The sequence below is a fragment of the Alosa pseudoharengus genome, unplaced genomic scaffold (assembly GCF_046254945.1).
Source record: "Alosa pseudoharengus isolate Yale_2024_CS ecotype anadromous, Long Island Sound unplaced genomic scaffold, YU_APseudo_1.1 YU_APseudo_1.1_scf_5, whole genome shotgun sequence".
Lineage (NCBI taxonomy): Eukaryota > Metazoa > Chordata > Actinopteri > Clupeiformes > Clupeidae > Alosa > Alosa pseudoharengus.
Genome location: NW_027468837.1, coordinates 40,332,896 through 40,356,181, shown reverse-complemented (window position 1 = coordinate 40,356,181; position 23,286 = coordinate 40,332,896). Strand labels below are relative to the sequence as shown.

The 23,286-nt window shown below is 53.0% G+C and overlaps 41 non-coding genes and 1 pseudogene across 41 annotated transcripts; all 42 read left to right on the top strand.

Annotated features, from left to right (window-relative positions):
• The first annotated feature begins 1,460 nt into the window (after nucleotides 1-1,460).
• Nucleotides 1,461-1,636, top strand: LOC143105278 (U1 spliceosomal RNA; annotated as a pseudogene).
• A 359-nt stretch (nucleotides 1,637-1,995) lies between these two features.
• Nucleotides 1,996-2,164, top strand: LOC143105270 (U1 spliceosomal RNA). Its single transcript, XR_012983400.1, has one exon. It is a non-coding gene; the product is annotated as a U1 spliceosomal RNA (small nuclear RNA).
• Nucleotides 2,165-2,523: 359 nt separating this feature from the next.
• On the top strand, nucleotides 2,524-2,688 carry LOC143105082 (U1 spliceosomal RNA). Its single transcript, XR_012983222.1, has one exon. It is a non-coding gene; the product is annotated as a U1 spliceosomal RNA (small nuclear RNA).
• Nucleotides 2,689-3,047: 359 nt separating this feature from the next.
• On the top strand, nucleotides 3,048-3,212 carry LOC143105081 (U1 spliceosomal RNA). The gene has a single exon (XR_012983221.1). It is a non-coding gene; the product is annotated as a U1 spliceosomal RNA (small nuclear RNA).
• Nucleotides 3,213-3,571: 359 nt separating this feature from the next.
• Nucleotides 3,572-3,736, top strand: LOC143105080 (U1 spliceosomal RNA). Its single transcript, XR_012983220.1, has one exon. It is a non-coding gene; the product is annotated as a U1 spliceosomal RNA (small nuclear RNA).
• A 359-nt stretch (nucleotides 3,737-4,095) lies between these two features.
• On the top strand, nucleotides 4,096-4,260 carry LOC143105079 (U1 spliceosomal RNA). Its single transcript, XR_012983219.1, has one exon. It is a non-coding gene; the product is annotated as a U1 spliceosomal RNA (small nuclear RNA).
• A 359-nt stretch (nucleotides 4,261-4,619) lies between these two features.
• LOC143105078 (U1 spliceosomal RNA) lies at nucleotides 4,620-4,784 on the top strand. The gene has a single exon (XR_012983218.1). It is a non-coding gene; the product is annotated as a U1 spliceosomal RNA (small nuclear RNA).
• A 359-nt stretch (nucleotides 4,785-5,143) lies between these two features.
• On the top strand, nucleotides 5,144-5,308 carry LOC143105077 (U1 spliceosomal RNA). The gene has a single exon (XR_012983217.1). It is a non-coding gene; the product is annotated as a U1 spliceosomal RNA (small nuclear RNA).
• A 359-nt stretch (nucleotides 5,309-5,667) lies between these two features.
• On the top strand, nucleotides 5,668-5,832 carry LOC143105076 (U1 spliceosomal RNA). Its single transcript, XR_012983216.1, has one exon. It is a non-coding gene; the product is annotated as a U1 spliceosomal RNA (small nuclear RNA).
• Nucleotides 5,833-6,191: 359 nt separating this feature from the next.
• Nucleotides 6,192-6,356, top strand: LOC143105075 (U1 spliceosomal RNA). Its single transcript, XR_012983215.1, has one exon. It is a non-coding gene; the product is annotated as a U1 spliceosomal RNA (small nuclear RNA).
• Nucleotides 6,357-6,715: 359 nt separating this feature from the next.
• On the top strand, nucleotides 6,716-6,880 carry LOC143105074 (U1 spliceosomal RNA). Its single transcript, XR_012983214.1, has one exon. It is a non-coding gene; the product is annotated as a U1 spliceosomal RNA (small nuclear RNA).
• A 359-nt stretch (nucleotides 6,881-7,239) lies between these two features.
• Nucleotides 7,240-7,404, top strand: LOC143105251 (U1 spliceosomal RNA). The gene has a single exon (XR_012983382.1). It is a non-coding gene; the product is annotated as a U1 spliceosomal RNA (small nuclear RNA).
• Nucleotides 7,405-7,763: 359 nt separating this feature from the next.
• Nucleotides 7,764-7,928, top strand: LOC143105073 (U1 spliceosomal RNA). The gene has a single exon (XR_012983213.1). It is a non-coding gene; the product is annotated as a U1 spliceosomal RNA (small nuclear RNA).
• Nucleotides 7,929-8,287: 359 nt separating this feature from the next.
• LOC143105250 (U1 spliceosomal RNA) lies at nucleotides 8,288-8,452 on the top strand. Its single transcript, XR_012983381.1, has one exon. It is a non-coding gene; the product is annotated as a U1 spliceosomal RNA (small nuclear RNA).
• A 359-nt stretch (nucleotides 8,453-8,811) lies between these two features.
• On the top strand, nucleotides 8,812-8,976 carry LOC143105072 (U1 spliceosomal RNA). The gene has a single exon (XR_012983212.1). It is a non-coding gene; the product is annotated as a U1 spliceosomal RNA (small nuclear RNA).
• A 359-nt stretch (nucleotides 8,977-9,335) lies between these two features.
• LOC143105071 (U1 spliceosomal RNA) lies at nucleotides 9,336-9,500 on the top strand. Its single transcript, XR_012983211.1, has one exon. It is a non-coding gene; the product is annotated as a U1 spliceosomal RNA (small nuclear RNA).
• A 359-nt stretch (nucleotides 9,501-9,859) lies between these two features.
• On the top strand, nucleotides 9,860-10,024 carry LOC143105069 (U1 spliceosomal RNA). The gene has a single exon (XR_012983210.1). It is a non-coding gene; the product is annotated as a U1 spliceosomal RNA (small nuclear RNA).
• Nucleotides 10,025-10,383: 359 nt separating this feature from the next.
• LOC143105068 (U1 spliceosomal RNA) lies at nucleotides 10,384-10,548 on the top strand. The gene has a single exon (XR_012983209.1). It is a non-coding gene; the product is annotated as a U1 spliceosomal RNA (small nuclear RNA).
• Nucleotides 10,549-10,907: 359 nt separating this feature from the next.
• LOC143105067 (U1 spliceosomal RNA) lies at nucleotides 10,908-11,072 on the top strand. The gene has a single exon (XR_012983208.1). It is a non-coding gene; the product is annotated as a U1 spliceosomal RNA (small nuclear RNA).
• A 359-nt stretch (nucleotides 11,073-11,431) lies between these two features.
• Nucleotides 11,432-11,596, top strand: LOC143105066 (U1 spliceosomal RNA). The gene has a single exon (XR_012983207.1). It is a non-coding gene; the product is annotated as a U1 spliceosomal RNA (small nuclear RNA).
• Nucleotides 11,597-11,955: 359 nt separating this feature from the next.
• LOC143105065 (U1 spliceosomal RNA) lies at nucleotides 11,956-12,120 on the top strand. Its single transcript, XR_012983206.1, has one exon. It is a non-coding gene; the product is annotated as a U1 spliceosomal RNA (small nuclear RNA).
• Nucleotides 12,121-12,479: 359 nt separating this feature from the next.
• On the top strand, nucleotides 12,480-12,644 carry LOC143105249 (U1 spliceosomal RNA). The gene has a single exon (XR_012983380.1). It is a non-coding gene; the product is annotated as a U1 spliceosomal RNA (small nuclear RNA).
• Nucleotides 12,645-13,003: 359 nt separating this feature from the next.
• On the top strand, nucleotides 13,004-13,168 carry LOC143105248 (U1 spliceosomal RNA). Its single transcript, XR_012983379.1, has one exon. It is a non-coding gene; the product is annotated as a U1 spliceosomal RNA (small nuclear RNA).
• Nucleotides 13,169-13,527: 359 nt separating this feature from the next.
• Nucleotides 13,528-13,692, top strand: LOC143105247 (U1 spliceosomal RNA). Its single transcript, XR_012983378.1, has one exon. It is a non-coding gene; the product is annotated as a U1 spliceosomal RNA (small nuclear RNA).
• A 359-nt stretch (nucleotides 13,693-14,051) lies between these two features.
• Nucleotides 14,052-14,216, top strand: LOC143105064 (U1 spliceosomal RNA). The gene has a single exon (XR_012983205.1). It is a non-coding gene; the product is annotated as a U1 spliceosomal RNA (small nuclear RNA).
• Nucleotides 14,217-14,575: 359 nt separating this feature from the next.
• Nucleotides 14,576-14,740, top strand: LOC143105063 (U1 spliceosomal RNA). Its single transcript, XR_012983204.1, has one exon. It is a non-coding gene; the product is annotated as a U1 spliceosomal RNA (small nuclear RNA).
• Nucleotides 14,741-15,099: 359 nt separating this feature from the next.
• Nucleotides 15,100-15,264, top strand: LOC143105062 (U1 spliceosomal RNA). Its single transcript, XR_012983203.1, has one exon. It is a non-coding gene; the product is annotated as a U1 spliceosomal RNA (small nuclear RNA).
• Nucleotides 15,265-15,623: 359 nt separating this feature from the next.
• On the top strand, nucleotides 15,624-15,788 carry LOC143105061 (U1 spliceosomal RNA). Its single transcript, XR_012983202.1, has one exon. It is a non-coding gene; the product is annotated as a U1 spliceosomal RNA (small nuclear RNA).
• Nucleotides 15,789-16,147: 359 nt separating this feature from the next.
• On the top strand, nucleotides 16,148-16,312 carry LOC143105060 (U1 spliceosomal RNA). Its single transcript, XR_012983201.1, has one exon. It is a non-coding gene; the product is annotated as a U1 spliceosomal RNA (small nuclear RNA).
• A 359-nt stretch (nucleotides 16,313-16,671) lies between these two features.
• On the top strand, nucleotides 16,672-16,836 carry LOC143105059 (U1 spliceosomal RNA). The gene has a single exon (XR_012983200.1). It is a non-coding gene; the product is annotated as a U1 spliceosomal RNA (small nuclear RNA).
• A 359-nt stretch (nucleotides 16,837-17,195) lies between these two features.
• On the top strand, nucleotides 17,196-17,360 carry LOC143105058 (U1 spliceosomal RNA). The gene has a single exon (XR_012983199.1). It is a non-coding gene; the product is annotated as a U1 spliceosomal RNA (small nuclear RNA).
• Nucleotides 17,361-17,719: 359 nt separating this feature from the next.
• On the top strand, nucleotides 17,720-17,884 carry LOC143105057 (U1 spliceosomal RNA). The gene has a single exon (XR_012983198.1). It is a non-coding gene; the product is annotated as a U1 spliceosomal RNA (small nuclear RNA).
• Nucleotides 17,885-18,243: 359 nt separating this feature from the next.
• Nucleotides 18,244-18,408, top strand: LOC143105056 (U1 spliceosomal RNA). Its single transcript, XR_012983197.1, has one exon. It is a non-coding gene; the product is annotated as a U1 spliceosomal RNA (small nuclear RNA).
• A 359-nt stretch (nucleotides 18,409-18,767) lies between these two features.
• On the top strand, nucleotides 18,768-18,932 carry LOC143105055 (U1 spliceosomal RNA). Its single transcript, XR_012983196.1, has one exon. It is a non-coding gene; the product is annotated as a U1 spliceosomal RNA (small nuclear RNA).
• A 359-nt stretch (nucleotides 18,933-19,291) lies between these two features.
• LOC143105053 (U1 spliceosomal RNA) lies at nucleotides 19,292-19,456 on the top strand. The gene has a single exon (XR_012983195.1). It is a non-coding gene; the product is annotated as a U1 spliceosomal RNA (small nuclear RNA).
• Nucleotides 19,457-19,815: 359 nt separating this feature from the next.
• Nucleotides 19,816-19,980, top strand: LOC143105052 (U1 spliceosomal RNA). Its single transcript, XR_012983194.1, has one exon. It is a non-coding gene; the product is annotated as a U1 spliceosomal RNA (small nuclear RNA).
• A 359-nt stretch (nucleotides 19,981-20,339) lies between these two features.
• LOC143105051 (U1 spliceosomal RNA) lies at nucleotides 20,340-20,504 on the top strand. Its single transcript, XR_012983193.1, has one exon. It is a non-coding gene; the product is annotated as a U1 spliceosomal RNA (small nuclear RNA).
• Nucleotides 20,505-20,863: 359 nt separating this feature from the next.
• LOC143105050 (U1 spliceosomal RNA) lies at nucleotides 20,864-21,028 on the top strand. The gene has a single exon (XR_012983192.1). It is a non-coding gene; the product is annotated as a U1 spliceosomal RNA (small nuclear RNA).
• Nucleotides 21,029-21,387: 359 nt separating this feature from the next.
• Nucleotides 21,388-21,552, top strand: LOC143105049 (U1 spliceosomal RNA). Its single transcript, XR_012983191.1, has one exon. It is a non-coding gene; the product is annotated as a U1 spliceosomal RNA (small nuclear RNA).
• Nucleotides 21,553-21,911: 359 nt separating this feature from the next.
• Nucleotides 21,912-22,076, top strand: LOC143105048 (U1 spliceosomal RNA). Its single transcript, XR_012983190.1, has one exon. It is a non-coding gene; the product is annotated as a U1 spliceosomal RNA (small nuclear RNA).
• A 359-nt stretch (nucleotides 22,077-22,435) lies between these two features.
• Nucleotides 22,436-22,600, top strand: LOC143105047 (U1 spliceosomal RNA). The gene has a single exon (XR_012983189.1). It is a non-coding gene; the product is annotated as a U1 spliceosomal RNA (small nuclear RNA).
• A 359-nt stretch (nucleotides 22,601-22,959) lies between these two features.
• On the top strand, nucleotides 22,960-23,124 carry LOC143105046 (U1 spliceosomal RNA). Its single transcript, XR_012983188.1, has one exon. It is a non-coding gene; the product is annotated as a U1 spliceosomal RNA (small nuclear RNA).
• The last annotated feature ends 162 nt before the right edge of the window (nucleotides 23,125-23,286 follow it).

The following is a 23,286-nucleotide window of genomic DNA, read 5'->3' as shown; positions in this document are numbered from 1 at the left end:
AGGATTGGCTACATGTGGACAATTCTCTAAAGCAACAGGAATTAAGTTGAATGTAAGTAAAAGTGAAATCTTGTACAGTAATTGGACAGAAAACAAAATACCCTTAGGGTTGACTGAACAAGATAAAAATATTAAGGTTCTTGGGATTTACTTTGGAGAAGAGACAGATAGGAAAAACTGGGGAACGAGAATAAATAAAATAAAACAGAAATTCTTCCTATGGAGATCACATGATTTAACAATGCTTGGCAAAATTATGATTGCAAAGATGGAAATTCTATCAGCCTTATCATACCTGGCGATGATACTTCCTGCCCCCAGTCCCTTCATCACATTGGCCCGCCGGGAGATGTTCCGCTTTATCTGGGGGGGAAAAACAGAGAGAGTCAAAAGGACAATCATGTATAAACCAAAAGCTTTAGGGGGCAGAGACGTGCTGGATATTACAAAGAAATTTAAAGCAATGTTCCTGAGTAACATCTTAAAAGGAATAGCAGACCAAGGAGGAGAAGCTCTGTGGACTCTCTTTGCCAAATTCTGGGTGGGCAGGTATATGCCTGGGAAGAACTGGGAAAGGCGACCTCTCACCCTACCCTCCTCGGATACTCGGCCATACCTCTACCAAGAAGCAAAAGATTTTTTAGTGAAGCATAAAGGAACCATATGTGCAGGCTCTGATTTAAGTAGCGGTGCCATACATGAATTATTGGAGGATGCCCCCCCGAGAATAGAAACAATTAGGGCATTGACAGAAAACCAGTGTGTACGAGTATGGAAATGTACATCCTCCCCCTTTCTGTTTAACAAACATAAAGATGTAGCTTGGAAGGTGGCACAGAACTGTTTACCAACAAGAACAGTCCTCTACAGATGGGGTCTGTGTGCTAGTGCTAAATGTATCAGAGAAAGCTTTTGTAATGAAGAAACAATAGATCATGTGTTTTGGGACTGTACATTTGCTAAACTTGTGTGGAATGTGTTTAGGCCATGGTTTGGAAATAAAAACATGGTTTTATGTAGAGAAACTGTACTTTTTGGATTACACATAAAGAAAAAAGATCAAGAATTTTGTAGACTCTGGGCAGTTATTAATTGTGTCAAATGTACTTTGTGGGTGGTTAGGAATAGGTTATTCCTTAAAAAAGAAAAGATTAGTTTGGGTGGGGCAAAAAGTATGGCACTGAACAGCATTAAGGACTATGTCACAAGGGACTTGTTGAAGTACGGGAAGGAAAAAACAAAAGTCATGTGGAAAATGGATTGTATGGGAAATTTGTTTGGGTGGGATTTATGCTTTTAATGGGACAGAATTTGCGACTTGTGTAACATGTATTATGGATTTGTGATATGTTGATGTGATATCCTTCTGATTTAAATGCAGTGAAAGATGTAAAAGATTTTAGCCTCCACAATGTGCTTGTACATGTATTTTTAAGCTGATACCTCTGAGTCTTATGTATGTATTTGCTATGAAACACAATAAAGAAAAAAAATTGAAAAATTGAAAAATTGTTTGCCCAGGGCGAGGCTCGGCCATTGCACATCCGGTCGTGCTGACCCCTGCGAATTCCTCAAATGTGGGAATCTCGACTGCACAATTTCTGGTAGTGGGGGACTGCGTTCGCGCTCTCCCCTGATTTTGATGGTGTAAAGAAAAGACAGAGCGACTAGTGGAACGTGGACAATGCTCTCTGTGGGACACCATGGCTCATTTCTTTGCTTTCTGTGCCATGTTCTGCCGTACGTTCGCTCTTTTGCTCGGCTTCTCCGTCGGAGGAGTCTAGATTTAGTGCGTGCCTCCTGTCCACTATCTAGCCGGGATAATTTAGATGCAGCCTTGGCACTTCACCGGGAGAGGTCGCTGTTATGGAAGCTCCGAGTAATGATGTCTTTCAGGGAGGCCCCTCCCCCTTTACGGAATCTTGGAGGTGGGCCCACCATCTGCGTGTTGCCAGTGGCCAGGAACCCCTGCGCCAACTTGGTCTGTTCCAACTCATACTTACCTGGCAGGGGTGATACAATGATCGATCAAGAAGGTTGTTTGCCCAGGGCGAGGCTCGGCCATTGCACATCCGGTCGTGCTGACCCCTGCGAATTCCTCAAATGTGGGAATCTCGACTGCACAATTTCTGGTAGTGGGGGACTGCGTTCGCGCTCTCCCCTGATTTTGATGGTGTAAAGAAAAGACAGAGCGACTAGTGGAACGTGGACAATGCTCTCTGTGGGACACCATGGCTCATTTCTTTGCTTTCTGTGCCATGTTCTGCCGTACGTTCGCTCTTTTGCTCGGCTTCTCCGTCGGAGGAGTCTAGATTTAGTGCGTGCCTCCTGTCCACTATCTAGCCGGGATAATTTAGATGCAGCCTTGGCACTTCACCGGGAGAGGTCGCTGTTATGGAAGCTCCGAGTAATGATGTCTTTCAGGGAGGCCCCTCCCCCTTTACGGAATCTTGGAGGTGGGCCCACCATCTGCGTGTTGCCAGTGGCCAGGAACCCCTGCGCCAACTTGGTCTGTTCCAACTCATACTTACCTGGCAGGGGTGATACAATGATCAAGAAGGTTGTTTGCCCAGGGCGAGGCTCGGCCATTGCACATCCGGTCGTGCTGACCCCTGCGAATTCCTCAAATGTGGGAATCTCGACTGCACAATTTCTGGTAGTGGGGGACTGCGTTCGCGCTCTCCCCTGATTTTGATGGTGTAAAGAAAAGACAGAGCGACTAGTGGAACGTGGACAATGCTCTCTGTGGGACACCATGGCTCATTTCTTTGCTTTCTGTGCCATGTTCTGCCGTACGTTCGCTCTTTTGCTCGGCTTCTCCGTCGGAGGAGTCTAGATTTAGTGCGTGCCTCCTGTCCACTATCTAGCCGGGATAATTTAGATGCAGCCTTGGCACTTCACCGGGAGAGGTCGCTGTTATGGAAGCTCCGAGTAATGATGTCTTTCAGGGAGGCCCCTCCCCCTTTACGGAATCTTGGAGGTGGGCCCACCATCTGCGTGTTGCCAGTGGCCAGGAACCCCTGCGCCAACTTGGTCTGTTCCAACTCATACTTACCTGGCAGGGGTGATACAATGATCAAGAAGGTTGTTTGCCCAGGGCGAGGCTCGGCCATTGCACATCCGGTCGTGCTGACCCCTGCGAATTCCTCAAATGTGGGAATCTCGACTGCACAATTTCTGGTAGTGGGGGACTGCGTTCGCGCTCTCCCCTGATTTTGATGGTGTAAAGAAAAGACAGAGCGACTAGTGGAACGTGGACAATGCTCTCTGTGGGACACCATGGCTCATTTCTTTGCTTTCTGTGCCATGTTCTGCCGTACGTTCGCTCTTTTGCTCGGCTTCTCCGTCGGAGGAGTCTAGATTTAGTGCGTGCCTCCTGTCCACTATCTAGCCGGGATAATTTAGATGCAGCCTTGGCACTTCACCGGGAGAGGTCGCTGTTATGGAAGCTCCGAGTAATGATGTCTTTCAGGGAGGCCCCTCCCCCTTTACGGAATCTTGGAGATGGGCCCACCATCTGCGTGTTGCCAGTGGCCAGGAACCCCTGCGCCAACTTGGTCTGTTCCAACTCATACTTACCTGGCAGGGGTGATACAATGATCAAGAAGGTTGTTTGCCCAGGGCGAGGCTCGGCCATTGCACATCCGGTCGTGCTGACCCCTGCGAATTCCTCAAATGTGGGAATCTCGACTGCACAATTTCTGGTAGTGGGGGACTGCGTTCGCGCTCTCCCCTGATTTTGATGGTGTAAAGAAAAGACAGAGCGACTAGTGGAACGTGGACAATGCTCTCTGTGGGACACCATGGCTCATTTCTTTGCTTTCTGTGCCATGTTCTGCCGTACGTTCGCTCTTTTGCTCGGCTTCTCCGTCGGAGGAGTCTAGATTTAGTGCGTGCCTCCTGTCCACTATCTAGCCGGGATAATTTAGATGCAGCCTTGGCACTTCACCGGGAGAGGTCGCTGTTATGGAAGCTCCGAGTAATGATGTCTTTGAGGGAGGCCCCTCCCCCTTTACGGAATCTTGGAGGTGGGCCCACCATCTGCGTGTTGCCAGTGGCCAGGAACCCCTGCGCCAACTTGGTCTGTTCCAACTCATACTTACCTGGCAGGGGTGATACAATGATCAAGAAGGTTGTTTGCCCAGGGCGAGGCTCGGCCATTGCACATCCGGTCGTGCTGACCCCTGCGAATTCCTCAAATGTGGGAATCTCGACTGCACAATTTCTGGTAGTGGGGGACTGCGTTCGCGCTCTCCCCTGATTTTGATGGTGTAAAGAAAAGACAGAGCGACTAGTGGAACGTGGACAATGCTCTCTGTGGGACACCATGGCTCATTTCTTTGCTTTCTGTGCCATGTTCTGCCGTACGTTCGCTCTTTTGCTCGGCTTCTCCGTCGGAGGAGTCTAGATTTAGTGCGTGCCTCCTGTCCACTATCTAGCCGGGATAATTTAGATGCAGCCTTGGCACTTCACCGGGAGAGGTCGCTGTTATGGAAGCTCCGAGTAATGATGTCTTTCAGGGAGGCCCCTCCCCCTTTACGGAATCTTGGAGGTGGGCCCACCATCTGCGTGTTGCCAGTGGCCAGGAACCCCTGCGCCAACTTGGTCTGTTCCAACTCATACTTACCTGGCAGGGGTGATACAATGATCAAGAAGGTTGTTTGCCCAGGGCGAGGCTCGGCCATTGCACATCCGGTCGTGCTGACCCCTGCGAATTCCTCAAATGTGGGAATCTCGACTGCACAATTTCTGGTAGTGGGGGACTGCGTTCGCGCTCTCCCCTGATTTTGATGGTGTAAAGAAAAGACAGAGCGACTAGTGGAACGTGGACAATGCTCTCTGTGGGACACCATGGCTCATTTCTTTGCTTTCTGTGCCATGTTCTGCCGTACGTTCGCTCTTTTGCTCGGCTTCTCCGTCGGAGGAGTCTAGATTTAGTGCGTGCCTCCTGTCCACTATCTAGCCGGGATAATTTAGATGCAGCCTTGGCACTTCACCGGGAGAGGTCGCTGTTATGGAAGCTCCGAGTAATGATGTCTTTCAGGGAGGCCCCTCCCCCTTTACGGAATCTTGGAGGTGGGCCCACCATCTGCGTGTTGCCAGTGGCCAGGAACCCCTGCGCCAACTTGGTCTGTTCCAACTCATACTTACCTGGCAGGGGTGATACAATGATCAAGAAGGTTGTTTGCCCAGGGCGAGGCTCGGCCATTGCACATCCGGTCGTGCTGACCCCTGCGAATTCCTCAAATGTGGGAATCTCGACTGCACAATTTCTGGTAGTGGGGGACTGCGTTCGCGCTCTCCCCTGATTTTGATGGTGTAAAGAAAAGACAGAGCGACTAGTGGAACGTGGACAATGCTCTCTGTGGGACACCATGGCTCATTTCTTTGCTTTCTGTGCCATGTTCTGCCGTACGTTCGCTCTTTTGCTCGGCTTCTCCGTCGGAGGAGTCTAGATTTAGTGCGCGCCTCCTGTCCACTATCTAGCCGGGATAATTTAGATGCAGCCTTGGCACTTCACCGGGAGAGGTCGCTGTTATGGAAGCTCCGAGTAATGATGTCTTTCAGGGAGGCCCCTCCCCCTTTACGGAATCTTGGAGGTGGGCCCACCATCTGCGTGTTGCCAGTGGCCAGGAACCCCTGCGCCAACTTGGTCTGTTCCAACTCATACTTACCTGGCAGGGGTGATACAATGATCAAGAAGGTTGTTTGCCCAGGGCGAGGCTCGGCCATTGCACATCCGGTCGTGCTGACCCCTGCGAATTCCTCAAATGTGGGAATCTCGACTGCACAATTTCTGGTAGTGGGGGACTGCGTTCGCGCTCTCCCCTGATTTTGATGGTGTAAAGAAAAGACAGAGCGACTAGTGGAACGTGGACAATGCTCTCTGTGGGACACCATGGCTCATTTCTTTGCTTTCTGTGCCATGTTCTGCCGTACGTTCGCTCTTTTGCTCGGCTTCTCCGTCGGAGGAGTCTAGATTTAGTGCGTGCCTCCTGTCCACTATCTAGCCGGGATAATTTAGATGCAGCCTTGGCACTTCACCGGGAGAGGTCGCTGTTATGGAAGCTCCGAGTAATGATGTCTTTCAGGGAGGCCCCTCCCCCTTTACGGAATCTTGGAGGTGGGCCCACCATCTGCGTGTTGCCAGTGGCCAGGAACCCCTGCGCCAACTTGGTCTGTTCCAACTCATACTTACCTGGCAGGGGTGATACAATGATCAAGAAGGTTGTTTGCCCAGGGCGAGGCTCGGCCATTGCACATCCGGTCGTGCTGACCCCTGCGAATTCCTCAAATGTGGGAATCTCGACTGCACAATTTCTGGTAGTGGGGGACTGCGTTCGCGCTCTCCCCTGATTTTGATGGTGTAAAGAAAAGACAGAGCGACTAGTGGAACGTGGACAATGCTCTCTGTGGGACACCATGGCTCATTTCTTTGCTTTCTGTGCCATGTTCTGCCGTACGTTCGCTCTTTTGCTCGGCTTCTCCGTCGGAGGAGTCTAGATTTAGTGCGCGCCTCCTGTCCACTATCTAGCCGGGATAATTTAGATGCAGCCTTGGCACTTCACCGGGAGAGGTCGCTGTTATGGAAGCTCCGAGTAATGATGTCTTTCAGGGAGGCCCCTCCCCCTTTACGGAATCTTGGAGGTGGGCCCACCATCTGCGTGTTGCCAGTGGCCAGGAACCCCTGCGCCAACTTGGTCTGTTCCAACTCATACTTACCTGGCAGGGGTGATACAATGATCAAGAAGGTTGTTTGCCCAGGGCGAGGCTCGGCCATTGCACATCCGGTCGTGCTGACCCCTGCGAATTCCTCAAATGTGGGAATCTCGACTGCACAATTTCTGGTAGTGGGGGACTGCGTTCGCGCTCTCCCCTGATTTTGATGGTGTAAAGAAAAGACAGAGCGACTAGTGGAACGTGGACAATGCTCTCTGTGGGACACCATGGCTCATTTCTTTGCTTTCTGTGCCATGTTCTGCCGTACGTTCGCTCTTTTGCTCGGCTTCTCCGTCGGAGGAGTCTAGATTTAGTGCGCGCCTCCTGTCCACTATCTAGCCGGGATAATTTAGATGCAGCCTTGGCACTTCACCGGGAGAGGTCGCTGTTATGGAAGCTCCGAGTAATGATGTCTTTCAGGGAGGCCCCTCCCCCTTTACGGAATCTTGGAGGTGGGCCCACCATCTGCGTGTTGCCAGTGGCCAGGAACCCCTGCGCCAACTTGGTCTGTTCCAACTCATACTTACCTGGCAGGGGTGATACAATGATCAAGAATGTTGTTTGCCCAGGGCGAGGCTCGGCCATTGCACATCCGGTCGTGCTGACCCCTGCGAATTCCTCAAATGTGGGAATCTCGACTGCACAATTTCTGGTAGTGGGGGACTGCGTTCGCGCTCTCCCCTGATTTTGATGGTGTAAAGAAAAGACAGAGCGACTAGTGGAACGTGGACAATGCTCTCTGTGGGACACCATGGCTCATTTCTTTGCTTTCTGTGCCATGTTCTGCCGTACGTTCGCTCTTTTGCTCGGCTTCTCCGTCGGAGGAGTCTAGATTTAGTGCGTGCCTCCTGTCCACTATCTAGCCGGGATAATTTAGATGCAGCCTTGGCACTTCACCGGGAGAGGTCGCTGTTATGGAAGCTCCGAGTAATGATGTCTTTCAGGGAGGCCCCTCCCCCTTTACGGAATCTTGGAGGTGGGCCCACCATCTGCGTGTTGCCAGTGGCCAGGAACCCCTGCGCCAACTTGGTCTGTTCCAACTCATACTTACCTGGCAGGGGTGATACAATGATCAAGAAGGTTGTTTGCCCAGGGCGAGGCTCGGCCATTGCACATCCGGTCGTGCTGACCCCTGCGAATTCCTCAAATGTGGGAATCTCGACTGCACAATTTCTGGTAGTGGGGGACTGCGTTCGCGCTCTCCCCTGATTTTGATGGTGTAAAGAAAAGACAGAGCGACTAGTGGAACGTGGACAATGCTCTCTGTGGGACACCATGGCTCATTTCTTTGCTTTCTGTGCCATGTTCTGCCGTACGTTCGCTCTTTTGCTCGGCTTCTCCGTCGGAGGAGTCTAGATTTAGTGCGCGCCTCCTGTCCACTATCTAGCCGGGATAATTTAGATGCAGCCTTGGCACTTCACCGGGAGAGGTCGCTGTTATGGAAGCTCCGAGTAATGATGTCTTTCAGGGAGGCCCCTCCCCCTTTACGGAATCTTGGAGGTGGGCCCACCATCTGCGTGTTGCCAGTGGCCAGGAACCCCTGCGCCAACTTGGTCTGTTCCAACTCATACTTACCTGGCAGGGGTGATACAATGATCAAGAATGTTGTTTGCCCAGGGCGAGGCTCGGCCATTGCACATCCGGTCGTGCTGACCCCTGCGAATTCCTCAAATGTGGGAATCTCGACTGCACAATTTCTGGTAGTGGGGGACTGCGTTCGCGCTCTCCCCTGATTTTGATGGTGTAAAGAAAAGACAGAGCGACTAGTGGAACGTGGACAATGCTCTCTGTGGGACACCATGGCTCATTTCTTTGCTTTCTGTGCCATGTTCTGCCGTACGTTCGCTCTTTTGCTCGGCTTCTCCGTCGGAGGAGTCTAGATTTAGTGCGTGCCTCCTGTCCACTATCTAGCCGGGATAATTTAGATGCAGCCTTGGCACTTCACCGGGAGAGGTCGCTGTTATGGAAGCTCCGAGTAATGATGTCTTTCAGGGAGGCCCCTCCCCCTTTACGGAATCTTGGAGGTGGGCCCACCATCTGCGTGTTGCCAGTGGCCAGGAACCCCTGCGCCAACTTGGTCTGTTCCAACTCATACTTACCTGGCAGGGGTGATACAATGATCAAGAAGGTTGTTTGCCCAGGGCGAGGCTCGGCCATTGCACATCCGGTCGTGCTGACCCCTGCGAATTCCTCAAATGTGGGAATCTCGACTGCACAATTTCTGGTAGTGGGGGACTGCGTTCGCGCTCTCCCCTGATTTTGATGGTGTAAAGAAAAGACAGAGCGACTAGTGGAACGTGGACAATGCTCTCTGTGGGACACCATGGCTCATTTCTTTGCTTTCTGTGCCATGTTCTGCCGTACGTTCGCTCTTTTGCTCGGCTTCTCCGTCGGAGGAGTCTAGATTTAGTGCGTGCCTCCTGTCCACTATCTAGCCGGGATAATTTAGATGCAGCCTTGGCACTTCACCGGGAGAGGTCGCTGTTATGGAAGCTCCGAGTAATGATGTCTTTCAGGGAGGCCCCTCCCCCTTTACGGAATCTTGGAGGTGGGCCCACCATCTGCGTGTTGCCAGTGGCCAGGAACCCCTGCGCCAACTTGGTCTGTTCCAACTCATACTTACCTGGCAGGGGTGATACAATGATCAAGAAGGTTGTTTGCCCAGGGCGAGGCTCGGCCATTGCACATCCGGTCGTGCTGACCCCTGCGAATTCCTCAAATGTGGGAATCTCGACTGCACAATTTCTGGTAGTGGGGGACTGCGTTCGCGCTCTCCCCTGATTTTGATGGTGTAAAGAAAAGACAGAGCGACTAGTGGAACGTGGACAATGCTCTCTGTGGGACACCATGGCTCATTTCTTTGCTTTCTGTGCCATGTTCTGCCGTACGTTCGCTCTTTTGCTCGGCTTCTCCGTCGGAGGAGTCTAGATTTAGTGCGTGCCTCCTGTCCACTATCTAGCCGGGATAATTTAGATGCAGCCTTGGCACTTCACCGGGAGAGGTCGCTGTTATGGAAGCTCCGAGTAATGATGTCTTTCAGGGAGGCCCCTCCCCCTTTACGGAATCTTGGAGGTGGGCCCACCATCTGCGTGTTGCCAGTGGCCAGGAACCCCTGCGCCAACTTGGTCTGTTCCAACTCATACTTACCTGGCAGGGGTGATACAATGATCAAGAAGGTTGTTTGCCCAGGGCGAGGCTCGGCCATTGCACATCCGGTCGTGCTGACCCCTGCGAATTCCTCAAATGTGGGAATCTCGACTGCACAATTTCTGGTAGTGGGGGACTGCGTTCGCGCTCTCCCCTGATTTTGATGGTGTAAAGAAAAGACAGAGCGACTAGTGGAACGTGGACAATGCTCTCTGTGGGACACCATGGCTCATTTCTTTGCTTTCTGTGCCATGTTCTGCCGTACGTTCGCTCTTTTGCTCGGCTTCTCCGTCGGAGGAGTCTAGATTTAGTGCGTGCCTCCTGTCCACTATCTAGCCGGGATAATTTAGATGCAGCCTTGGCACTTCACCGGGAGAGGTCGCTGTTATGGAAGCTCCGAGTAATGATGTCTTTCAGGGAGGCCCCTCCCCCTTTACGGAATCTTGGAGGTGGGCCCACCATCTGCGTGTTGCCAGTGGCCAGGAACCCCTGCGCCAACTTGGTCTGTTCCAACTCATACTTACCTGGCAGGGGTGATACAATGATCAAGAAGGTTGTTTGCCCAGGGCGAGGCTCGGCCATTGCACATCCGGTCGTGCTGACCCCTGCGAATTCCTCAAATGTGGGAATCTCGACTGCACAATTTCTGGTAGTGGGGGACTGCGTTCGCGCTCTCCCCTGATTTTGATGGTGTAAAGAAAAGACAGAGCGACTAGTGGAACGTGGACAATGCTCTCTGTGGGACACCATGGCTCATTTCTTTGCTTTCTGTGCCATGTTCTGCCGTACGTTCGCTCTTTTGCTCGGCTTCTCCGTCGGAGGAGTCTAGATTTAGTGCGTGCCTCCTGTCCACTATCTAGCCGGGATAATTTAGATGCAGCCTTGGCACTTCACCGGGAGAGGTCGCTGTTATGGAAGCTCCGAGTAATGATGTCTTTCAGGGAGGCCCCTCCCCCTTTACGGAATCTTGGAGGTGGGCCCACCATCTGCGTGTTGCCAGTGGCCAGGAACCCCTGCGCCAACTTGGTCTGTTCCAACTCATACTTACCTGGCAGGGGTGATACAATGATCAAGAAGGTTGTTTGCCCAGGGCGAGGCTCGGCCATTGCACATCCGGTCGTGCTGACCCCTGCGAATTCCTCAAATGTGGGAATCTCGACTGCACAATTTCTGGTAGTGGGGGACTGCGTTCGCGCTCTCCCCTGATTTTGATGGTGTAAAGAAAAGACAGAGCGACTAGTGGAACGTGGACAATGCTCTCTGTGGGACACCATGGCTCATTTCTTTGCTTTCTGTGCCATGTTCTGCCGTACGTTCGCTCTTTTGCTCGGCTTCTCCGTCGGAGGAGTCTAGATTTAGTGCGTGCCTCCTGTCCACTATCTAGCCGGGATAATTTAGATGCAGCCTTGGCACTTCACCGGGAGAGGTCGCTGTTATGGAAGCTCCGAGTAATGATGTCTTTGAGGGAGGCCCCTCCCCCTTTACGGAATCTTGGAGGTGGGCCCACCATCTGCGTGTTGCCAGTGGCCAGGAACCCCTGCGCCAACTTGGTCTGTTCCAACTCATACTTACCTGGCAGGGGTGATACAATGATCAAGAAGGTTGTTTGCCCAGGGCGAGGCTCGGCCATTGCACATCCGGTCGTGCTGACCCCTGCGAATTCCTCAAATGTGGGAATCTCGACTGCACAATTTCTGGTAGTGGGGGACTGCGTTCGCGCTCTCCCCTGATTTTGATGGTGTAAAGAAAAGACAGAGCGACTAGTGGAACGTGGACAATGCTCTCTGTGGGACACCATGGCTCATTTCTTTGCTTTCTGTGCCATGTTCTGCCGTACGTTCGCTCTTTTGCTCGGCTTCTCCGTCGGAGGAGTCTAGATTTAGTGCGTGCCTCCTGTCCACTATCTAGCCGGGATAATTTAGATGCAGCCTTGGCACTTCACCGGGAGAGGTCGCTGTTATGGAAGCTCCGAGTAATGATGTCTTTCAGGGAGGCCCCTCCCCCTTTACGGAATCTTGGAGGTGGGCCCACCATCTGCGTGTTGCCAGTGGCCAGGAACCCCTGCGCCAACTTGGTCTGTTCCAACTCATACTTACCTGGCAGGGGTGATACAATGATCAAGAAGGTTGTTTGCCCAGGGCGAGGCTCGGCCATTGCACATCCGGTCGTGCTGACCCCTGCGAATTCCTCAAATGTGGGAATCTCGACTGCACAATTTCTGGTAGTGGGGGACTGCGTTCGCGCTCTCCCCTGATTTTGATGGTGTAAAGAAAAGACAGAGCGACTAGTGGAACGTGGACAATGCTCTCTGTGGGACACCATGGCTCATTTCTTTGCTTTCTGTGCCATGTTCTGCCGTACGTTCGCTCTTTTGCTCGGCTTCTCCGTCGGAGGAGTCTAGATTTAGTGCGCGCCTCCTGTCCACTATCTAGCCGGGATAATTTAGATGCAGCCTTGGCACTTCACCGGGAGAGGTCGCTGTTATGGAAGCTCCGAGTAATGATGTCTTTCAGGGAGGCCCCTCCCCCTTTACGGAATCTTGGAGGTGGGCCCACCATCTGCGTGTTGCCAGTGGCCAGGAACCCCTGCGCCAACTTGGTCTGTTCCAACTCATACTTACCTGGCAGGGGTGATACAATGATCAAGAATGTTGTTTGCCCAGGGCGAGGCTCGGCCATTGCACATCCGGTCGTGCTGACCCCTGCGAATTCCTCAAATGTGGGAATCTCGACTGCACAATTTCTGGTAGTGGGGGACTGCGTTCGCGCTCTCCCCTGATTTTGATGGTGTAAAGAAAAGACAGAGCGACTAGTGGAACGTGGACAATGCTCTCTGTGGGACACCATGGCTCATTTCTTTGCTTTCTGTGCCATGTTCTGCCGTACGTTCGCTCTTTTGCTCGGCTTCTCCGTCGGAGGAGTCTAGATTTAGTGCGTGCCTCCTGTCCACTATCTAGCCGGGATAATTTAGATGCAGCCTTGGCACTTCACCGGGAGAGGTCGCTGTTATGGAAGCTCCGAGTAATGATGTCTTTCAGGGAGGCCCCTCCCCCTTTACGGAATCTTGGAGGTGGGCCCACCATCTGCGTGTTGCCAGTGGCCAGGAACCCCTGCGCCAACTTGGTCTGTTCCAACTCATACTTACCTGGCAGGGGTGATACAATGATCAAGAATGTTGTTTGCCCAGGGCGAGGCTCGGCCATTGCACATCCGGTCGTGCTGACCCCTGCGAATTCCTCAAATGTGGGAATCTCGACTGCACAATTTCTGGTAGTGGGGGACTGCGTTCGCGCTCTCCCCTGATTTTGATGGTGTAAAGAAAAGACAGAGCGACTAGTGGAACGTGGACAATGCTCTCTGTGGGACACCATGGCTCATTTCTTTGCTTTCTGTGCCATGTTCTGCCGTACGTTCGCTCTTTTGCTCGGCTTCTCCGTCGGAGGAGTCTAGATTTAGTGCGCGCCTCCTGTCCACTATCTAGCCGGGATAATTTAGATGCAGCCTTGGCACTTCACCGGGAGAGGTCGCTGTTATGGAAGCTCCGAGTAATGATGTCTTTCAGGGAGGCCCCTCCCCCTTTACGGAATCTTGGAGGTGGGCCCACCATCTGCGTGTTGCCAGTGGCCAGGAACCCCTGCGCCAACTTGGTCTGTTCCAACTCATACTTACCTGGCAGGGGTGATACAATGATCAAGAATGTTGTTTGCCCAGGGCGAGGCTCGGCCATTGCACATCCGGTCGTGCTGACCCCTGCGAATTCCTCAAATGTGGGAATCTCGACTGCACAATTTCTGGTAGTGGGGGACTGCGTTCGCGCTCTCCCCTGATTTTGATGGTGTAAAGAAAAGACAGAGCGACTAGTGGAACGTGGACAATGCTCTCTGTGGGACACCATGGCTCATTTCTTTGCTTTCTGTGCCATGTTCTGCCGTACGTTCGCTCTTTTGCTCGGCTTCTCCGTCGGAGGAGTCTAGATTTAGTGCGTGCCTCCTGTCCACTATCTAGCCGGGATAATTTAGATGCAGCCTTGGCACTTCACCGGGAGAGGTCGCTGTTATGGAAGCTCCGAGTAATGATGTCTTTCAGGGAGGCCCCTCCCCCTTTACGGAATCTTGGAGGTGGGCCCACCATCTGCGTGTTGCCAGTGGCCAGGAACCCCTGCGCCAACTTGGTCTGTTCCAACTCATACTTACCTGGCAGGGGTGATACAATGATCAAGAAGGTTGTTTGCCCAGGGCGAGGCTCGGCCATTGCACATCCGGTCGTGCTGACCCCTGCGAATTCCTCAAATGTGGGAATCTCGACTGCACAATTTCTGGTAGTGGGGGACTGCGTTCGCGCTCTCCCCTGATTTTGATGGTGTAAAGAAAAGACAGAGCGACTAGTGGAACGTGGACAATGCTCTCTGTGGGACACCATGGCTCATTTCTTTGCTTTCTGTGCCATGTTCTGCCGTACGTTCGCTCTTTTGCTCGGCTTCTCCGTCGGAGGAGTCTAGATTTAGTGCGTGCCTCCTGTCCACTATCTAGCCGGGATAATTTAGATGCAGCCTTGGCACTTCACCGGGAGAGGTCGCTGTTATGGAAGCTCCGAGTAATGATGTCTTTCAGGGAGGCCCCTCCCCCTTTACGGAATCTTGGAGGTGGGCCCACCATCTGCGTGTTGCCAGTGGCCAGGAACCCCTGCGCCAACTTGGTCTGTTCCAACTCATACTTACCTGGCAGGGGTGATACAATGATCAAGAAGGTTGTTTGCCCAGGGCGAGGCTCGGCCATTGCACATCCGGTCGTGCTGACCCCTGCGAATTCCTCAAATGTGGGAATCTCGACTGCACAATTTCTGGTAGTGGGGGACTGCGTTCGCGCTCTCCCCTGATTTTGATGGTGTAAAGAAAAGACAGAGCGACTAGTGGAACGTGGACAATGCTCTCTGTGGGACACCATGGCTCATTTCTTTGCTTTCTGTGCCATGTTCTGCCGTACGTTCGCTCTTTTGCTCGGCTTCTCCGTCGGAGGAGTCTAGATTTAGTGCGTGCCTCCTGTCCACTATCTAGCCGGGATAATTTAGATGCAGCCTTGGCACTTCACCGGGAGAGGTCGCTGTTATGGAAGCTCCGAGTAATGATGTCTTTCAGGGAGGCCCCTCCCCCTTTACGGAATCTTGGAGGTGGGCCCACCATCTGCGTGTTGCCAGTGGCCAGGAACCCCTGCGCCAACTTGGTCTGTTCCAACTCATACTTACCTGGCAGGGGTGATACAATGATCAAGAAGGTTGTTTGCCCAGGGCGAGGCTCGGCCATTGCACATCCGGTCGTGCTGACCCCTGCGAATTCCTCAAATGTGGGAATCTCGACTGCACAATTTCTGGTAGTGGGGGACTGCGTTCGCGCTCTCCCCTGATTTTGATGGTGTAAAGAAAAGACAGAGCGACTAGTGGAACGTGGACAATGCTCTCTGTGGGACACCATGGCTCATTTCTTTGCTTTCTGTGCCATGTTCTGCCGTACGTTCGCTCTTTTGCTCGGCTTCTCCGTCGGAGGAGTCTAGATTTAGTGCGTGCCTCCTGTCCACTATCTAGCCGGGATAATTTAGATGCAGCCTTGGCACTTCACCGGGAGAGGTCGCTGTTATGGAAGCTCCGAGTAATGATGTCTTTCAGGGAGGCCCCTCCCCCTTTACGGAATCTTGGAGGTGGGCCCACCATCTGCGTGTTGCCAGTGGCCAGGAACCCCTGCGCCAACTTGGTCTGTTCCAACTCATACTTACCTGGCAGGGGTGATACAATGATCAAGAAGGTTGTTTGCCCAGGGCGAGGCTCGGCCATTGCACATCCGGTCGTGCTGACCCCTGCGAATTCCTCAAATGTGGGAATCTCGACTGCACAATTTCTGGTAGTGGGGGACTGCGTTCGCGCTCTCCCCTGATTTTGATGGTGTAAAGAAAAGACAGAGCGACTAGTGGAACGTGGACAATGCTCTCTGTGGGACACCATGGCTCATTTCTTTGCTTTCTGTGCCATGTTCTGCCGTACGTTCGCTCTTTTGCTCGGCTTCTCCGTCGGAGGAGTCTAGATTTAGTGCGTGCCTCCTGTCCACTATCTAGCCGGGATAATTTAGATGCAGCCTTGGCACTTCACCGGGAGAGGTCGCTGTTATGGAAGCTCCGAGTAATGATGTCTTTCAGGGAGGCCCCTCCCCCTTTACGGAATCTTGGAGGTGGGCCCACCATCTGCGTGTTGCCAGTGGCCAGGAACCCCTGCGCCAACTTGGTCTGTTCCAACTCATACTTACCTGGCAGGGGTGATACAATGATCAAGAAGGTTGTTTGCCCAGGGCGAGGCTCGGCCATTGCACATCCGGTCGTGCTGACCCCTGCGAATTCCTCAAATGTGGGAATCTCGACTGCACAATTTCTGGTAGTGGGGGACTGCGTTCGCGCTCTCCCCTGATTTTGATGGTGTAAAGAAAAGACAGAGCGACTAGTGGAACGTGGACAATGCTCTCTGTGGGACACCATGGCTCATTTCTTTGCTTTCTGTGCCATGTTCTGCCGTACGTTCGCTCTTTTGCTCGGCTTCTCCGTCGGAGGAGTCTAGATTTAGTGCGTGCCTCCTGTCCACTATCTAGCCGGGATAATTTAGATGCAGCCTTGGCACTTCACCGGGAGAGGTCGCTGTTATGGAAGCTCCGAGTAATGATGTCTTTCAGGGAGGCCCCTCCCCCTTTACGGAATCTTGGAGGTGGGCCCACCATCTGCGTGTTGCCAGTGGCCAGGAACCCCTGCGCCAACTTGGTCTGTTCCAACTCATACTTACCTGGCAGGGGTGATACAATGATCAAGAAGGTTGTTTGCCCAGGGCGAGGCTCGGCCATTGCACATCCGGTCGTGCTGACCCCTGCGAATTCCTCAAATGTGGGAATCTCGACTGCACAATTTCTGGTAGTGGGGGACTGCGTTCGCGCTCTCCCCTGATTTTGATGGTGTAAAGAAAAGACAGAGCGACTAGTGGAACGTGGACAATGCTCTCTGTGGGACACCATGGCTCATTTCTTTGCTTTCTGTGCCATGTTCTGCCGTACGTTCGCTCTTTTGCTCGGCTTCTCCGTCGGAGGAGTCTAGATTTAGTGCGTGCCTCCTGTCCACTATCTAGCCGGGATAATTTAGATGCAGCCTTGGCACTTCACCGGGAGAGGTCGCTGTTATGGAAGCTCCGAGTAATGATGTCTTTCAGGGAGGCCCCTCCCCCTTTACGGAATCTTGGAGGTGGGCCCACCATCTGCGTGTTGCCAGTGGCCAGGAACCCCTGCGCCAACTTGGTCTGTTCCAACTCATACTTACCTGGCAGGGGTGATACAATGATCAAGAAGGTTGTTTGCCCAGGGCGAGGCTCGGCCATTGCACATCCGGTCGTGCTGACCCCTGCGAATTCCTCAAATGTGGGAATCTCGACTGCACAATTTCTGGTAGTGGGGGACTGCGTTCGCGCTCTCCCCTGATTTTGATGGTGTAAAGAAAAGACAGAGCGACTAGTGGAACGTGGACAATGCTCTCTGTGGGACACCATGGCTCATTTCTTTGCTTTCTGTGCCATGTTCTGCCGTACGTTCGCTCTTTTGCTCGGCTTCTCCGTCGGAGGAGTCTAGATTTAGTGCGTGCCTCCTGTCCACTATCTAGCCGGGATAATTTAGATGCAGCCTTGGCACTTCACCGGGAGAGGTCGCTGTTATGGAAGCTCCGAGTAATGATGTCTTTCAGGGAGGCCCCTCCCCCTTTACGGAATCTTGGAGGTGGGCCCACCATCTGCGTGTTGCCAGTGGCCAGGAACCCCTGCGCCAACTTGGTCTGTTCCAACTCATACTTACCTGGCAGGGGTGATACAATGATCAAGAAGGTTGTTTGCCCAGGGCGAGGCTCGGCCATTGCACATCCGGTCGTGCTGACCCCTGCGAATTCCTCAAATGTGGGAATCTCGACTGCACAATTTCTGGTAGTGGGGGACTGCGTTCGCGCTCTCCCCTGATTTTGATGGTGTAAAGAAAAGACAGAGCGACTAGTGGAACGTGGACAATGCTCTCTGTGGGACACCATGGCTCATTTCTTTGCTTTCTGTGCCATGTTCTGCCGTACGTTCGCTCTTTTGCTCGGCTTCTCCGTCGGAGGAGTCTAGATTTAGTGCGTGCCTCCTGTCCACTATCTAGCCGGGATAATTTAGATGCAGCCTTGGCACTTCACCGGGAGAGGTCGCTGTTATGGAAGCTCCGAGTAATGATGTCTTTCAGGGAGGCCCCTCCCCCTTTACGGAATCTTGGAGGTGGGCCCACCATCTGCGTGTTGCCAGTGGCCAGGAACCCCTGCGCCAACTTGGTCTGTTCCAACTCATACTTACCTGGCAGGGGTGATACAATGATCAAGAAGGTTGTTTGCCCAGGGCGAGGCTCGGCCATTGCACATCCGGTCGTGCTGACCCCTGCGAATTCCTCAAATGTGGGAATCTCGACTGCACAATTTCTGGTAGTGGGGGACTGCGTTCGCGCTCTCCCCTGATTTTGATGGTGTAAAGAAAAGACAGAGCGACTAGTGGAACGTGGACAATGCTCTCTGTGGGACACCATGGCTCATTTCTTTGCTTTCTGTGCCATGTTCTGCCGTACGTTCGCTCTTTTGCTCGGCTTCTCCGTCGGAGGAGTCTAGATTTAGTGCGTGCCTCCTGTCCACTATCTAGCCGGGATAATTTAGATGCAGCCTTGGCACTTCACCGGGAGAGGTCGCTGTTATGGAAGCTCCGAGTAATGATGTCTTTCAGGGAGGCCCCTCCCCCTTTACGGAATCTTGGAGGTGGGCCCACCATCTGCGTGTTGCCAGTGGCCAGGAACCCCTGCGCCAACTTGGTCTGTTCCAACTCATACTTACCTGGCAGGGGTGATACAATGATCAAGAAGGTTGTTTGCCCAGGGCGAGGCTCGGCCATTGCACATCCGGTCGTGCTGACCCCTGCGAATTCCTCAAATGTGGGAATCTCGACTGCACAATTTCTGGTAGTGGGGGACTGCGTTCGCGCTCTCCCCTGATTTTGATGGTGTAAAGAAAAGACAGAGCGACTAGTGGAACGTGGACAATGCTCTCTGTGGGACACCATGGCTCATTTCTTTGCTTTCTGTGCCATGTTCTGCCGTACGTTCGCTCTTTTGCTCGGCTTCTCCGTCGGAGGAGTCTAGATTTAGTGCGTGCCTCCTGTCCACTATCTAGCCGGGATAATTTAGATGCAGCCTTGGCACTTCACCGGGAGAGGTCGCTGTTATGGAAGCTCCGAGTAATGATGTCTTTGAGGGAGGCCCCTCCCCCTTTACGGAATCTTGGAGGTGGGCCCACCATCTGCGTGTTGCCAGTGGCCAGGAACCCCTGCGCCAACTTGGTCTGTTCCAACTCATACTTACCTGGCAGGGGTGATACAATGATCAAGAAGGTTGTTTGCCCAGGGCGAGGCTCGGCCATTGCACATCCGGTCGTGCTGACCCCTGCGAATTCCTCAAATGTGGGAATCTCGACTGCACAATTTCTGGTAGTGGGGGACTGCGTTCGCGCTCTCCCCTGATTTTGATGGTGTAAAGAAAAGACAGAGCGACTAGTGGAACGTGGACAATGCTCTCTGTGGGACACCATGGCTCATTTCTTTGCTTTCTGTGCCATGTTCTGCCGTACGTTCGCTCTTTTGCTCGGCTTCTCCGTCGGAGGAGTCTAGATTTAGTGCGTGCCTCCTGTCCACTATCTAGCCGGGATAATTTAGATGCAGCCTTGGCACTTCACCGGGAGAGGTCGCTGTTATGGAAGCTCCGAGTAATGATGTCTTTCAGGGAGGCCCCTCCCCCTTTACGGAATCTTGGAGGTGGGCCCACCATCTGCGTGTTGCCAGTGGCCAGGAACCCCTGCGCCAACTTGGTCTGTTCCAACTCATACTTACCTGGCAGGGGTGATACAATGATCAAGAAGGTTGTTTGCCCAGGGCGAGGCTCGGCCATTGCACATCCGGTCGTGCTGACCCCTGCGAATTCCTCAAATGTGGGAATCTCGACTGCACAATTTCTGGTAGTGGGGGACTGCGTTCGCGCTCTCCCCTGATTTTGATGGTGTAAAGAAAAGACAGAGCGACTAGTGGAACGTGGACAATGCTCTCTGTGGGACACCATGGCTCATTTCTTTGCTTTCTGTGCCATGTTCTGCCGTACGTTCGCTCTTTTGCTCGGCTTCTCCGTCGGAGGAGTCTAGATTTAGTGCGTGCCTCCTGTCCACTATCTAGCCGGGATAATTTAGATGCAGCCTTGGCACTTCACCGGGAGAGGTCGCTGTTATGGAAGCTCCGAGTAATGATGTCTTTCAGGGAGGCCCCTCCCCCTTTACGGAATCTTGGAGGTGGGCCCACCATCTGCGTGTTGCCAGTGGCCAGGAACCCCTGCGCCAACTTGGTCTGTTCCAACTCATACTTACCTGGCAGGGGTGATACAATGATCAAGAAGGTTGTTTGCCCAGGGCGAGGCTCGGCCATTGCACATCCGGTCGTGCTGACCCCTGCGAATTCCTCAAATGTGGGAATCTCGACTGCACAATTTCTGGTAGTGGGGGACTGCGTTCGCGCTCTCCCCTGATTTTGATGGTGTAAAGAAAAGACAGAGCGACTAGTGGAACGTGGACAATGCTCTCTGTGGGACACCATGGCTCATTTCTTTGCTTTCTGTGCCATGTTCTGCCGTACGTTCGCTCTTTTGCTCGGCTTCTCCGTCGGAGGAGTCTAGATTTAGTGCGTGCCTCCTGTCCACTATCTAGCCGGGATAATTTAGATGCAGCCTTGGCACTTCACCGGGAGAGGTCGCTGTTATGGAAGCTCCGAGTAATGATGTCTTTCAGGGAGGCCCCTCCCCCTTTACGGAATCTTGGAGGTGGGCCCACCATCTGCGTGTTGCCAGTGGCCAGGAACCCCTGCGCCAACTTGGTCTGTTCCAACTCATACTTACCTGGCAGGGGTGATACAATGATCAAGAAGGTTGTTTGCCCAGGGCGAGGCTCGGCCATTGCACATCCGGTCGTGCTGACCCCTGCGAATTCCTCAAATGTGGGAATCTCGACTGCACAATTTCTGGTAGTGGGGGACTGCGTTCGCGCTCTCCCCTGATTTTGATGGTGTAAAGAAAAGACAGAGCGACTAGTGGAACGTGGACAATGCTCTCTGTGGGACACCATGGCTCATTTCTTTGCTTTCTGTGCCATGTTCTGCCGTACGTTCGCTCTTTTGCTCGGCTTCTCCGTCGGAGGAGTCTAGATTTAGTGCGTGCCTCCTGTCCACTATCTAGCCGGGATAATTTAGATGCAGCCTTGGCACTTCACCGGGAGAGGTCGCTGTTATGGAAGCTCCGAGTAATGATGTCTTTCAGGGAGGCCCCTCCCCCTTTACGGAATCTTGGAGGTGGGCCCACCATCTGCGTGTTGCCAGTGGCCAGGAACCCCTGCGCCAACTTGGTCTGTTCCAACTCATACTTACCTGGCAGGGGTGATACAATGATCAAGAAGGTTGTTTGCCCAGGGCGAGGCTCGGCCATTGCACATCCGGTCGTGCTGACCCCTGCGAATTCCTCAAATGTGGGAATCTCGACTGCACAATTTCTGGTAGTGGGGGACTGCGTTCGCGCTCTCCCCTGATTTTGATGGTGTAAAGAAAAGACAGAGCGACTAGTGGAACGTGGACAATGCTCTCTGTGGGACACCATGGCTCATTTCTTTGCTTTCTGTGCCATGTTCTGCCGTACGTTCGCTCTTTTGCTCGGCTTCTCCGTCGGAGGAGTCTAGATTTAGTGCGTGCCTCCTGTCCACTATCTAGCCGGGATAATTTAGATGCAGCCTTGGCACTTCACCGGGAGAGGTCGCTGTTATGGAAGCTCCGAGTAATGATGTCTTTCAGGGAGGCCCCTCCCCCTTTACGGAATCTTGGAGGTGGGCCCACCATCTGCGTGTTGCCAGTGGCCAGGAACCCCTGCGCCAACTTGGTCTGTTCCAACTCATACTTACCTGGCAGGGGTGATACAATGATCAAGAAGGTTGTTTGCCCAGGGCGAGGCTCGGCCATTGCACATCCGGTCGTGCTGACCCCTGCGAATTCCTCAAATGTGGGAATCTCGACTGCACAATTTCTGGTAGTGGGGGACTGCGTTCGCGCTCTCCCCTGATTTTGATGGTGTAAAGAAAAGACAGAGCGACTAGTGGAACGTGGACAATGCTCTCTGTGGGACACCATGGCTCATTTCTTTGCTTTCTGTGCCATGTTCTGCCGTACGTTCGCTCTTTTGCTCGGCTTCTCCGTCGGAGGAGTCTAGATTTAGTGCGTGCCTCCTGTCCACTATCTAGCCGGGATAATTTAGATGCAGCCTTGGCACTTCACCGGGAGAGGTCGCTGTTATGGAAGCTCCGAGTAATGATGTCTTTCAGGGAGGCCCCTCCCCCTTTACGGAATCTTGGAGGTGGGCCCACCATCTGCGTGTTGCCAGTGGCCAGGAACCCCTGCGCCAACTTGGTCTGTTCCAACTCATACTTACCTGGCAGGGGTGATACAATGATCAAGAAGGTTGTTTGCCCAGGGCGAGGCTCGGCCATTGCACATCCGGTCGTGCTGACCCCTGCGAATTCCTCAAATGTGGGAATCTCGACTGCACAATTTCTGGTAGTGGGGGACTGCGTTCGCGCTCTCCCCTGATTTTGATGGTGTAAAGAAAAGACAGAGCGACTAGTGGAACGTGGACAATGCTCTCTGTGGGACACCATGGCTCATTTCTTTGCTTTCTGTGCCATGTTCTGCCGTACGTTCGCTCTTTTGCTCGGCTTCTCCGTCGGAGGAGTCTAGATTTAGTGCGTGCCTCCTGTCCACTATCTAGCCGGGATAATTTAGATGCAGCCTTGGCACTTCACCGGGAGAGGTCGCTGTTATGGAAGCTCCGAGTAATGATGTCTTTCAGGGAGGCCCCTCCCCCTTTACGGAATCTTGGAGGTGGGCCCACCATCTGCGTGTTGCCAGTGGCCAGGAACCCCTGCGCCAACTTGGTCTGTTCCAACTCATACTTACCTGGCAGGGGTGATACAATGATCAAGAAGGTTGTTTGCCCAGGGCGAGGCTCGGCCATTGCACATCCGGTCGTGCTGACCCCTGCGAATTCCTCAAATGTGGGAATCTCGACTGCACAATTTCTGGTAGTGGGGGACTGCGTTCGCGCTCTCCCCTGATTTTGATGGTGTAAAGAAAAGACAGAGCGACTAGTGGAACGTGGACAATGCTCTCTGTGGGACACCATGGCTCATTTCTTTGCTTTCTGTGCCATGTTCTGCCGTACGTTCGCTCTTTTGCTCGGCTTCTCCGTCGGAGGAGTCTAGATTTAGTGCGTGCC